This window comes from Echinops telfairi, unplaced genomic scaffold (assembly GCF_000313985.2).
Source record: "Echinops telfairi isolate 266 unplaced genomic scaffold, ASM31398v2 ScPeMD7_7465;HRSCAF=8503, whole genome shotgun sequence".
In the NCBI taxonomy this organism is placed as follows: Eukaryota; Metazoa; Chordata; class Mammalia; order Afrosoricida; family Tenrecidae; genus Echinops; species Echinops telfairi.
In genome coordinates, this window is record NW_022111365.1 from 4,237,217 (window position 1) to 4,250,464 (window position 13,248).

A 13,248-nucleotide genomic window follows, 5' to 3' on the forward strand; every position below is an offset into this window, starting at 1 on the left:
ACTATCGGCCACACCCTCCAAAAAAAGCCACCCGTGGGTTAAGCAGGCTGAACACAAGGAAGGACAAGCTTCAAGGGGAGGCCCAGCATATGTGTCCACCCTCTTGTTAGTGATTCACCCTTTCTTTTCCCTCACACCCTGATCTCCTTCAAAGAATTCTTCTTTCTTTGTACCAACCTTTCCTTGGCTTTTTACACTAGTGTTCTCCTATAATATTTGCCCTTTTGGGATTGATAAATCTCACTGAGAAGCCAAGCCCTGTCCTCAAGGTCCATCCGTGTGAGTTCCCCTGTAGTGTCCATCCACGTGGTGTTTCACAAATCTGTTGCTACTCACAACAGTGTGTAGCATTTCATGTGGGTGTACCATGGCTACTTGATTCCTCCATCTAATGATGGGCACTTTGGGTGTTCCCATCCTTTTGATAATGTGTATGATGCTGCTAGAAACATGGGTGTGCATATACCTGCGCGTGCCGAGGCCCCGATTTATACCAACTAGTGGGATTGATAGATCGTATGGAGTTTTTAAAGGAAGTGCCATCATGTTTTCCACAGAGATGGTAACAGTTTATAGTCCTGTCCTCAGTGTGTCAAGGCTGCCAACATTTGTTTTCCGTTTTGTTTCATTTTAACTTTGTCATTAATGCAAGGGTGAGATGACCCCACATTTGTTATTCTGATTGGTGTCTCTCCAGTGGCTCATGATCATGGAGATCATGTGTTTCTTCCTGTGTTAGCTGGCTGGCTGAATGTACTCCCTAGTGAAGGGTCTGTTCATCTTCTCTACCCACTTTAAAATTGGGTTGTTTGGTTTTGCTGTTGCGTTATTGAAGATTTCTCTAAATGTTAGAGATGAGTCCCCTGACAGGTTCTTGCCAGACGTTCTTTTCTCAGTATGGTGTTTTTTTTACTGCTCTGGTGCCGTCTTTTGATGCACGCAAATGATCAATTTGGAGGAGCCTGGAGCTCGTCCTCTAGTTTGTCTTCTGGCTTTGTGCCTTCCATTCTCTTCCGTAGAGATGCCCTATGGTAGGGCCCTCCGATTTGTTCTCACCTTTTCACTAGTGGTCTTTGTAGTTTTAGGGTTAGGTCTTTGCTCCATCTTGAGTTTGCTTTTTGTTTGGGGCTTTGGTTTGTTGTTGTTGTTGTTGTTGTTTTGATGTGGTGTGAGATATGAGTCCTATTTCAGCCCTTTGTCAAAGATCATAGGGTGGGTTTCCCTCTCGGGTCCCGATGCTGGTCCACTGTTGTCTGTATCTGCTGTCACACCGTTGTTTGACTGTGCCTGGGTAGCACGAGAGGGTGAAGAAGATTTGAGCTCATGTTCACTAGTGCTTTGGTTATCTGACCTGTCTGTCCTTTGTATGGAAAGTGGCTGATTCGTTTTTCCATCTCTTTAAGGAATGATGGTGGAATCTGGGTTGGGATCACATTGTATTTATAAATGACTTTGGGCAGTTTGGGCATTTTCACAATGTGAAGTCTTCCTACCCATGAATATGGTGTATTCATCCCTAGGAGCATTTCGTAGTTTTCTTTGTATAGGTGATTTGGTGTCTCTGGCTTTCCTTGAGAGGGTTTTATTGAAGTTTCCTACTAAAAGGGTGGCTATGAGTTGGAATTGACTTAATGGCCGCGAGTTTGGTGTTTTTATGAAACTAATAGTGTTACGGTGTGCTATGATGTCTATTTCCCTCTTCAACTCTGTAAGAGTTTGATTAACTTATTCGCTGAGCATTTTAATCAAGAATGGTGTTGGATTTTTTCAGATGCCTTCAATTAACATAATCATGTGGCTCTTTTCCTCTATGTATTTAAGTAGTGAATTACTTTTATTGTAATTCTAATGTTGAATCACACAATCATACTTGCAACCTGGTATGAGTCCCTTTTGATCATTACATATTGTAGGTATGTTTGCTAAATTCTTTTACTCCATTGGCTAAAGCTTTCTGAGATGTTTTGCATGTGCAGGAGAGATATAGGTCTGTGGCTTTCCTTTTTAGTGGTGAGTTTGCCTGGTCTGTGCGTCAGGTTATGCTTGTCTCATAGAATAGGCTCAGGAGTATCCCATCCTTTTCTAGGATCTGGACCAGTTTCAGTAGAATTCATATCACTTCTCCTCTGAAACTTGGGTAAAATTGACCTGTGATGCCTCTGGACAGGATTTTTTTGTTGCTGTCGGCAGCTTTGTAATGAACTGTTCACTTTTTTCTTTTGTGCGAGTTCTGTTCAATTTTTTTTTTTACCTCAGAGAATATTTACATAGTTTCTAGATTATTTTTCCCCCTAGGTTTTCAAATTTGTCAGAATACATTGATGCTTATCTGTCATTGGCTCTCGATCTGAAGGACTCCCCTTGACCATTTCCTAATAAGTTATTGGAGATTCCCTTAATTTCTGTTTCTAGGAGGGTCCTCTCCGTATTTGGTCTACTTCTTTACCCTTCCATTTGAAGCTCTGCGTTCCAGGATTGTCATACATACACCCTTTTTACTGGCTTTCTATGGTCTTTACCAGAGAGGGTATGGGTTGTACATGTGCCTAGTCCACCTCCTTGGTGTCTTCCCTTTTTAAGAGTTTTAAAATCTTTATTTTCAACCCCTTCTCATTTCTTATTCTCCTATCCCTTCTTCCCCTTCCCAAATGCCCATGCTATCAGGTTGGGTTTTTTCTCTGCTCTCACAGCTCACCCCTGCACTGTCTCTCCCTTCCCCTCCCCCACCCCCCCCTCCGTCTCCTTGCTGATTTCCCCCTTTGTGCCCACTGTTTTCCTCACTACTCTGCCACCTCATCTTTATTCTGCTTTTCTCACTTTACCACTCTGGTGCCCAACCTATTTTCAAGATATCTAAGAACTAAGTTTGGTGTATTGAGGATTCTCCAAGGATAAATTGAATCTTGGGCACAGTCAGAGAGCAGGCATTTCCCCATGAGTTAGTAACAGTGCAGATTCTTCGTGGTTTTCTCAGGAGAGGATAAAAGCATTTCTATGCACTCAACATTGGGACACTAGCCCCTCACCACTGTTTACCTTCAAGGAGGTTTGAACACAATCTGGCTTTCCCCCGCATTCTTTTGAATTTGCTCTAATGTCTACATGCCCATTCATCACTTGTTGAAGGCTTTGTCCTGGGACACTAACTCTCAGCTGTTCCAACTGGCCCTGGACATGGCCCGAGTAGGACCTCATTGCTAGGAAAGAAGCCTCCCCAATCCTGCCTGAGGCAGAATTGGATAAAACTGGTGTGGACAGAGCTCCCACAGACTTTTTGTGTGGCCTGGACCCCATGACCCTCACTCCTGGTTCCCCAGCTGTGTTAGTCTAGGTAGACTAGAGAAACAAATTCATTGACACTCATATCCATATAAGAAAGAGGTAGATATACAAGAGCAGTTGAATATTGAGAAAACATCCCAGCCCAGTCCAGATCAAGTCCATAAGTCCAATATTAGCCCATATGGCCAATACCAATCTATTAAAATCCTCTTCACATTCACGCAACACATGCCATGATGCCGAACGCAGGAAGACCGTAGGCCAGTGGGTGGGAAATCTTGTGGATCCAGTGGCATTGTAAGCATAAGTGCTGGCAAACGGTTTCTCCATGTGGCTACTCAAGTTTCCAGGGCACAAAGTCTATCAGCCATGTGTCTCGTCAGTAGAGTGTCTCTCAGGGAATGAACAGAGAGAGTGTGTCTCCCACCTCCAAGGAGGAAATACCAGAATCCCCAGAATCCCCAGGGAAAGGCCATGCCCACACAGAGCTCTCATTGGCTATACAATGATTGTCAGGCTAGACTCCACCCCTTTCCTCATAATTGACAAAAGATTATATAACTGCCACACTGGCCCAGAGGCCAGATGCTTTCGCTATAAAGGACCCAAATTTACTGTGTGCTCCCAAGACCATAACTCATCACTGGAGTAGAAAGCCTCATTTTTCTGCCACTCATCTTCCTATTGCCTATAAAGGTCAGACCGTAACTACCCCAGCTTTCGAGTAACTCCTCAGTTCTGCCATTAGAGTGAGATAAGGGCACAAGTAGTATCATGCAAGTTAGGCACCCAGTGCACACAATTTAGGGGTACATACCTTCAGGGTGTGGATTGTACAGCTGGTAACTACACAACCATGCAAGAGAGCACCTCCCCAAAATTTGCACCTCAGACACCTTGCTTGCATTACCCTAACCTTGGCCCTATAAAGTGCTAAAACAACCTCATCTAATATGAAACAAATTGGTTTGACTATGTGCAAATGAAACTTTGTTGACAAGAACACTCAGCAGCTGTGTTGGGCCTCTAAGTCACTGCTTGCCTGCCCTGTTCTCCACAGTCCCTGGTACTTCTGTCACTTACATAGGCTGTGCCCGACTCACGCTTCAGCCTTCAGGTCAAGCAGCACTTCCTCAAGGAAGCCATCACTCGACCCCCTGACCAGATCAGATCCTCTCCGATAGACCTGCCCCCACTCCACTCTCCTCCAGAGTATTGCACACCGTGCTAATTGAATAATACGTTGTGTAATTAGTTGTTTAATGTCTGTCTCCCTCCCCACAATGTAAACACTCATCAGTTCCCAAGGCCTTACAATATGTCTGCAATCCTTCCCAGCCTCATCACCTCAACACGCACTACTGCAAGGCCTCCTGATTGATCTTTCTGAATGCAACCGTCTCTGCGGTAAACCACCCAATGGCATCGCTTTACTTTGATGAGAATCTCCAAATGTCTATGCCTGGCACAAAATGCCTGTCCTGGTCTTGCCAGAGCACCTCTCCAGTTCTCATTCCTTTGCCTTTGCTCAATGCTCAACTCGCACTCTTTGGTTCAGTCATATGGATACTTCTCCCCGTTGTCTCTTACTTCCTAAATGCATCATGGCCCCTTGAAGGTCTTTGCGTATGCTCTTCCTCCCCATAGTAAGTCCTTTTTGGTTTTGTACTTCTTAGAAAGAATCCAGAGTTCAACTCCCCTGAGAGACTTTCCCAGGCCATTTGTCCTCACACCCAACAGCCTCGCCTCAGCACTGTGGAATCCCACTGTCCCCTGTGGTTGCCAGAGTCTGTGTTTCTCCCAGTGTACTTCACATGTCAGTTTACCTGCCTGTTGTTGTTCTCTGATCATGAGTTCCCAGAAGCCAGCAAGCAAGTGCTTCACACCTGTCACTCTAAGTGGTTGGAAACGCTTCAGACCCCTAATCTGTGATGGCTGCCCAGTGACCAGCTGGAGGATATGAATGGCCGCTAAACCACTTGTCGCACTGTGATTGGCCAAAGGTAGGAAAAGTGGAACTTGGATGACAGCTCCAATCCCAACCTGGTTCTTCTCTCCACTGGAAGTCACCAACCTCGGAAAGCCACAGATCCAAACTCACAGGCACTCACCCATCCAGCTCTCCTTCCCACAAGCCCCACACCCTAACAGGACAGAAACAAGGCTCCCCGTGCCAGGGTCCAGATCCCTAGCCAGGTCTCTCCCCACATCCTGGCTCCTGAGCTGGGGCACCAAGGCCACAGGAGCAAGAGCAACCATCAGAGGCCTTGCTTTCTCTGCTCCTTCCACATCCCTAGAGAATGGAGGCGCAGGCTGAGGCCAGACTGGAACCCAAGGATGGAGAAGTGGCCAGTGGCAAGCACCATGGCTCAAAGAGGCTCTGGCCACCTGCTATGATGGCGTCGCCCAGACAGAGAGGCCTGTGAGGGCCTCACCCCTCCCAGAGCCTCCCTCTCTCAGAAAAGTCCCCATAGGATTGCTTTGAAAACTGAGGATGCCCCCAGAATACACAAGCATGCTTATACAATCACACCTTCACTCACACATGCACACAGGCCCTTCTCGGTATCATGCATTCCTCCTGGCAATCCCTGTTACGACTGCAGATAAGTCACATCCAAGCAAATTCCAATCCTCCAGAGGCAGAGGAAGAAAATGCTGTATGAGTGGGAGACACCGCAGCTCACTGCTTGCTGTTCCCCTTCCTGGCATCTTTCACTCCAAAGAGGACCACTGGGAAAGGGGTCTGGCCAGCTGATGGCAGAAGCCACTGCCACTGCCCTGAGGAACAGTCAGCCAATGCCCTGGGGAGAGTCCTTCCTGGACCAGAAAGAGGCGTGCTCCATGGAGTGTTAACTCTTCTGCGTCCCACACCTGGCTGTACATCAGAATCGTTAGAAGCTTGGGGCCAGGTACGGGGGGTGAATCTATGGCCTAAATAAATCCTGTCCTTTGGCTGGCATAGATCATCTGATACTGGTTCTTCTGACTGTCTGGGAATCAGTGGGTTAAAAAGTATATCAAGAATCCTCCTTAAATTCAGGTGTGTACTTGCTCAAACCTCAGGCAGACTTGAGAGCCTGGTCTTCTGGTAACTCGGTCCTCTCTACCACCTGCTTGAACATTAGAGGATAAGGCTAGATAGAGCCTTTCCTCAAGGGTCTAAAAGCGCTCTACAGTCTCAGGGTCAGTGCTGGACATTTGACAATTAATTATCTGGTTAAGTTGATCAGTGTAGACCTTATGCCTGGTTCAATTGACTAATATAGATCACAGATTGTTTTTTGGGGGAGGGTGAACATACCCACTTTCCCCCCATGATCCGCTGAGCAGAGGCAGTAGCAAGGCCGCTGCCATAGGAAGAGGGCCAAGGGGTCTCCCCAGGCTGCAAGCCCACCTTCTCCCCCATGAATCTTCCTACCACAGACTTTGTCCCACCACACCTGGCACAGGTGGAAGAAATATGCCAAGTTGAACCTGTTACTGTGCATTAATTAATTAACTTGAATTAATTATTAAAATGGTACTTACTGAGGTTTAGCCACTCTGAAATAAGACTCGTGTTGGCGGCAGTTGTTGAACTTGTGTGATTCTGTTCTTAATAATCGATTGTGATCTGTTGGACTTGGAGTCACTTTTCTTATTAAACCTAAATCAAACCTTTATTTGAGACACTTAATTATAAGTGAAACGAATTTGCTTCCCCTCAGGGCACCAGGGACTCTGAGTTCACAGTGGCATGAGGGAATCCCACATCTGAGGATGGGAAGGGCGGCCCTCCCTGGTAGCTAGGAAAGGTGATGGTTATTCATGTAGAGTATCACTTACAGAAATCTACCCACAAGCTCCCATTTGCACACACGTTCACCGGAGCTTTCAGAACTGCATTCTCGTCTCGTTCGGAATGTCAGTGCACCTGAGGGTTCTGTGAGGAATGCAGAACTGGCTGAGGACATGAACGGGAGTGTCCCGGTCAGGCACTCCAGACCTGCCCGAATAGAAATAGAGAGGGGTGACTGGGTTGAGGGACTAGAGAGCTTTGGGGAGCCCTGTGGTGCTCTGTCCTAATGAGCCTGCATGCATGCACCCACCTCCTGGTCCAGTTGCCTGAGGACAGACCTGGGGTCGCCTGATGCTAGCTCATCTGCTGACTGGCACGGCGCGGCAGAGTAGAAAGAACACAGATTCAGGAGGGGGGATTTGAGTTCAAGTAGGACTTCTACTCTCACTCTGAACTTCGGGCGCCTTGTCTCAGAAATAGCTGACAATAGGTAGGGTATTTGTGGGGCTTAGAGATAATTGGCATTCAGTAATGCTTGTATAGTACGGTTCTTGGCATTGAAGATGTTTAATAACAGAAACTCTTATTATTATTATCTGTCTTAGACTTCATTGCCCAACTCCACCTACTTCTGACAATACCTGAGCAGCTGCTCCCTACCAACCCAGCACTTTGCCTGGATTCTAACCCTGGGTCTTTCCTGTTTGCTTGACCCTTCTGCTCACCCAGGGCCTCTCCTCCACCCAGTGAACAGAGTGGCTTGATTCGCACTGACAAGTCTACCTGAACTATGGCTAAGTAGTTAGATTAGAACCATAATATGCAGAGTTTGGGGTTCCAGGAAGAAACTATTAGATCAACAAGGAATTAATCTAATAGTTTTTTGATCCAACTGCTTGGGGATCAGAAAACACCCTTCATATGGTTGTTGATGGAATTAAATGAGCCCAAATGCAATCCACGTATTCAAATGTTGATTCCTTTCCCTCTTGATCAGGAGGAGGGAATGCTAAGCATGCTGCTATAGGAAGATCTATATGGCCATAGTGGTGCAGGCTGTACTGGGAGAGGGAAGTGGATTGGGGAGCAGCTGAAACTGTGGGATTGACATGGAACTGGGGTGTAACAGAGGGACAGAGAAAAAGAAACAAATTCAAGAGATATGTAATTGAAGAAACGCTGTATGTAGCGAGAGGATGGCTATCACATAGATGGAGAAAGAGGAAGACAGGCCACTGCCTGGTCCTGCATCATCCTGAAGATAGCTAGCATGTCCGAGCCCATCGCTGCAGCTGCTCTGCCAATTGACCTTGCTGAGAGTCCTCCTCAGGTGTGGTGGCCCTCTGTTTCCCTGTGCACGATGGCCCCCTCCTGGTGATGTGTCAAAGCAAGTGTTCTGTTGTCATGTGTAAGATTTTCATTGGTTAATTGTCAGGAGTGGATCATTCTCCCTTCCCTCCTAGTCTGGAAGTTTCTTCAAAATCTGCCACGATGGGTGACTTCACTGGTATCTGATGGGTCTCAGCATCACAGTAACAGCTGAGCCACCACAATAGGACGGGAGGGAGTGGGTATGGAAAATAAAAAGAAGGGATGAGATCACAGTTGATGTCATAATCTTGGACAAAATAGCCCTAACCCTGGACTCAGACATACTGGACCGGGCCATCTTTCCTTCTCGTGTGCGTAAGGGCAACATGAGATGACGCCTACTGAGCAGCACCTAACAACGAAAAACACCAGCAACTAGGCCTGACTTCCGGCCACCAGTCGCCGCCCAGTGCATTCTGACTCATGGCGTCTGCAGAGTAGAACGGCTCTGTGGGGTCTTCAAGACAGACTTTCCAGAAGTAGGCTATTTTTCGGAGCCATCCCTGGGTGGATGTGGATTCAAAGCACTAACCTTTCATTTAGTGGTCCAGCCCTTAGTCTTTTGGACCACCAAAGCACGCTTGGCTTCACAAAAGCAGGAAACAGTAGGGTGGAGGGAGAGAGGTTGGTGAACTCCTTGCAAGCCACACTGAATGTGAGGGAAAGGCCCTGGAGACTCGGGAGAAATAGGAGAGGGAGTCTGGAGTCAGCAGCCAAGCCAAGCAGAGCTGAGATTGCTTCTCTTGGCCCTCTATTCCCTGGTGCCTCTCCGGACATTAGAGGACACACCTTCCTATAGGAAACCCTGTGGAGGACTGTGCCTAGTTAATTAAGCTGTTGTCTTGTGTGCCCTGGGCCATGGCTTGAGATCTGAGATCAAGGACTTTATTTCCAGTCCTCCCCTCTAGGCATTCCCTTTAAAAATTCCCTTTAAAAAGAAATCAGGTTATTCACTGCTGCTGAATTACCTCTCTGCTTCCCCAGTTTCCAAGAGAAAAGCAAATAGAATTCCTAAGTAAGAGTAGCTCCTTGGCTAAGTGCCATTGGTTAGCAGGACACTGTTATTCCAATAGTGTGCGCTTCAGACATGCAGGGCCTTCTCAGATGCCTAGCTTCGCAGACACCTTTTACATGCATTCGTAACAACATCACATTGCACACTGCTGAGGACGGAAGGGGAGAGGATGGACAAAGGAGTTTTCTGGCAGCCTGAATATTTTCTGACTCTCTGTGTGGGGATTTCTTTCACATGTGAAAAAGCTGGTGTAATAGGGAGACTTGGTTTGTTTCTTGTTGCTCAAGCAGCACACAGATGTTCTGGACCCATCAAAAGCATCCTCTCATGGAGACCCATGGGCTGCTACATCATAGAATGGCTCCTAGGGTGTATTAGGCTATATTCTTTGGGGAAGCAGGATTGCCAGGCCTTTCTTCTGTGGCACGTACAGTGTGGGTTTGAACTGCCAACCTTTAGGGGAATAGTGGTGTACAAACTACTTGTACCACCTAGTTGCCTTCTCTTCAGAGACAGCTACAACGATCTCCTGTGTTCCCTTCCATTTCCTTGATCAGACTACCTCCATGTACTATGATAGACAAGAGAATGGATGAGCATGGTGCTCCCTTCGGCAGCACATATGCTGAAATTGGAACGAGAATGAATGACCAGGGACAATCCACAGAGAGAATTATATTCCTAAAGGGAGCAAGAAGAGTGACATTTGAATGAAGGGGTCCTAGGGAAAACAGAGAAACTAAACCCAGGGACCCAGGGAAAGAGCCTGAGAGCAATGGTGGTCAGGGATTTCTTTAGGCAGGGAGAAGTACCCCAGCGAAGGGAGACTTTCTAAAGAAGTGTTGAAAGGAATCGAGTAATAAAACAACTGGCTTAGAGTCTTATGGAAATGGAGGCATCCGATCTCCTATGGATGGCAACTAAGGGCCACATATCTTTAATCCTAGCTTCCAGGGCAAATTGGAATTACAGAGGACATAGAGCTTGGAAGGACTAAGAATCAAACTTGAGGTGCGAGTGTACCCAGAGAGACAGATCAGTGGAACAAAACAAAGGGTACCAAAGTACGCTGAATATATGGGGAAAGTCCCTGCCCTCAAGTCAATTCTGATTCCCAAAAACCTTGTAGGAGATAGTAGAAATGCCCCTTTGTGTTTCCAAGACTTTATGTCATATAGGCGCAAACAGCCTCATCTTTCTCCCATGGAGAGACTGGAGGATTTGAACCACTGACCTTGTGATTAGCAACTCAATGCATGCCCCTCCACCCCGGGACTACTTATATGGGAAAGCAGTATATGATATAATAGTATTTTGAAGTTGCGGTGAAATATCAATGTGATATGTAGGTTTATTGGGCCAACCTGGTCAATAGGAATATGTGGGATTAATAAGGTCACAGTTTGGAAGGCAACGAGATAAATAGCTCTCTCTCTCTTGCTCTCGGGTGATCAGACCAGTGGGCGGCTGCTTTAGCTAGTTCTGTGCCTCAACTTGTGAGCTACACTACCTGTGGATCATGTCGCTAGAGCTTGAGCTTCCTTCGAGACCTGCTTCACCATGTTGCTGGTGTATACATCTCTTGAACTTGAGGCTGGCCCATCCTATCACCTTGTATTGCTTGAGTTTGATATCCCATCCGGGCCTGCTTCTCTAAGCTCCTGAGCTGCTGGCTTTGGTGACCCGCCCTGCTGTTTGCTGCCTATGGCCAGACTGCCTACATTGCTCTAGGGAAGACTCTGCTGTCGGCATCCTTGACCTTAGACACAGCAGCCCTCATGAGTTGAAGGACTTCCATTATATTAACTGTTCCAGGGAAACGAGTTGAACTGAGCCCTCTGTACTGCTGTGTGGACGAATTAACTGTTACATTCCTTTGTGCAGTATCTATCTATCTATCTATCTATCATCTATCTATCTAATTCATAAGTGTCCTGGTTTTGTTTCTCTGGAGGACCCTGTGTAACACAATATGGTAGTTTTGGAGTGGGGTACTAGAGAAACAAATCATAAAGATGGAGAGTATATGCTTGTTTGACCTCTGCCTCATGGTAGTATATTTCTTCTTCGACCAGCCAGAGGTCAGATATGGCCTTGCAGTTTACTGGATTTGTTTCTTAGTGTACCCGACTAACACAATCAATTAAACAACAACAAAGTTGAGCAATTGGCTGGCCATTAAAGGGGAAAAATGAACCAGGATTCTTTGCTTCTTATATCAAACAATTCTTACTGTATAAAAGAAAGAAAAACAAAACTATAAAAATGAGAGAAAAATAAAATGTTTTGCTTACATGCATGTGTATGTTACTGTTAGTTACTATAGAGTTGCCTCCAACTTGGGGCGACCTTATATGAGGGTGAGTCAAAAAATTTGCTAGTATAATTCCAGTTCATACATGCACAGGTATGTTCCCAACAAGACACATGAACTACCTGTCGTCAGGAGCTGTCTGCATACAAGCCCTCTCAGTAATACACTTGTCTTCATCTTCAAAATAAAGGACAGGGCCAGGACACTAAATCAAAGAAGTTGCAAGAAGATCAGCTAGTTTCAAGAGTTGGTCGTTCCACCACTCTTTAGTGCAAGATAGAAGCTGGGAAATGATTTAATGGAACACATTGTTACTGCATTTGGGAGACTCGGCTTTCCCAATACAGTCCAGCAGAGCAAAGTCCAACCACAGCAGTGGCTCTCAAGGCTCTACTATGCCAGTTAAATGCAGGGCAGAACGGTCAGCCAGGGCTTATGGTGACTGTTCTGGAAAACTCCAAAGGGGTAAACTTAATAGGTTTTTCTCAAGACACAGGATGAGGATGGGGGCTTCGTGTGTAGAAAGTATAAGAAAATTGAAAGTTCCCTTGTTGAGAAAAGGCTAAAGGAGTTGTACTGAGGTAGGACTTCTTCACGACAAGGCACCTGCTCCTGCTTCGGGGGCAGCAAGGCCTGGCCTATGAGCATTTCACTGGGAGACCTGGCCCCAGCCACCTACAGCCCTGTCCTGCCCCTTTAGACTTCCTTTTGTCCACAGAACTCAAAGAACATTTACAAGGAACATGATTTGAGTCCTCGACAATGCCCAAACTTGCTGTTATGACATCGTGTTAATTTAAGAATCTTAGAATTCTTCAGGGAAAATAGAGAGAGATTTAAACATCACCTTCAGAAACCAATAAACCTAGATGGAGGATATGTTGAGAAATAATAGCTTCACATTTTAAAATTTTTGATTCATAAAGGTTTCCATGATTTCGTATCAATACTTTAGGACTTACCTTTATACTTTGTCAAATGAAAGTCTGCCCTTCTTGTGCCATCTCTGTGATCATTTAGGATGTCCCTGGCTGGAGCTAATTGTCAATCTGCCTCCCTGAATGTCTCTCTCATCTTAACGGACTCTCTGCTTTATCAAACATGATGTCTTGTCTAGTGCTTGGTCTTTCCTGTTGAAATTTCCAAAGTAAGCAAGTGTGTCCATAAATTGTACATTTAACACAGGTTAAGATGGCAAATATTTTTACACATGTATGTATATATTCTACATCCTACTTTGGTGAGCAGCAGAGAGGGTCCTACAAGCTCTGAGCAGCCACTTAGGACACAAGCTTGGTCTCTTCCCATTCGGCGGAAAGGAGAATGAAGAAAAGTGAAGACATATGAAAACAGTCCAATACTCATAGAGCATGCATACACCAGTCTCTGGAGACCAGAAGCACTCGATGGTACCCAGCTACCACTGCTTACTGCTGTGAAAGGGATCACATTAGAGGATCCTGGGTAGATTGGAAGGAAAACATA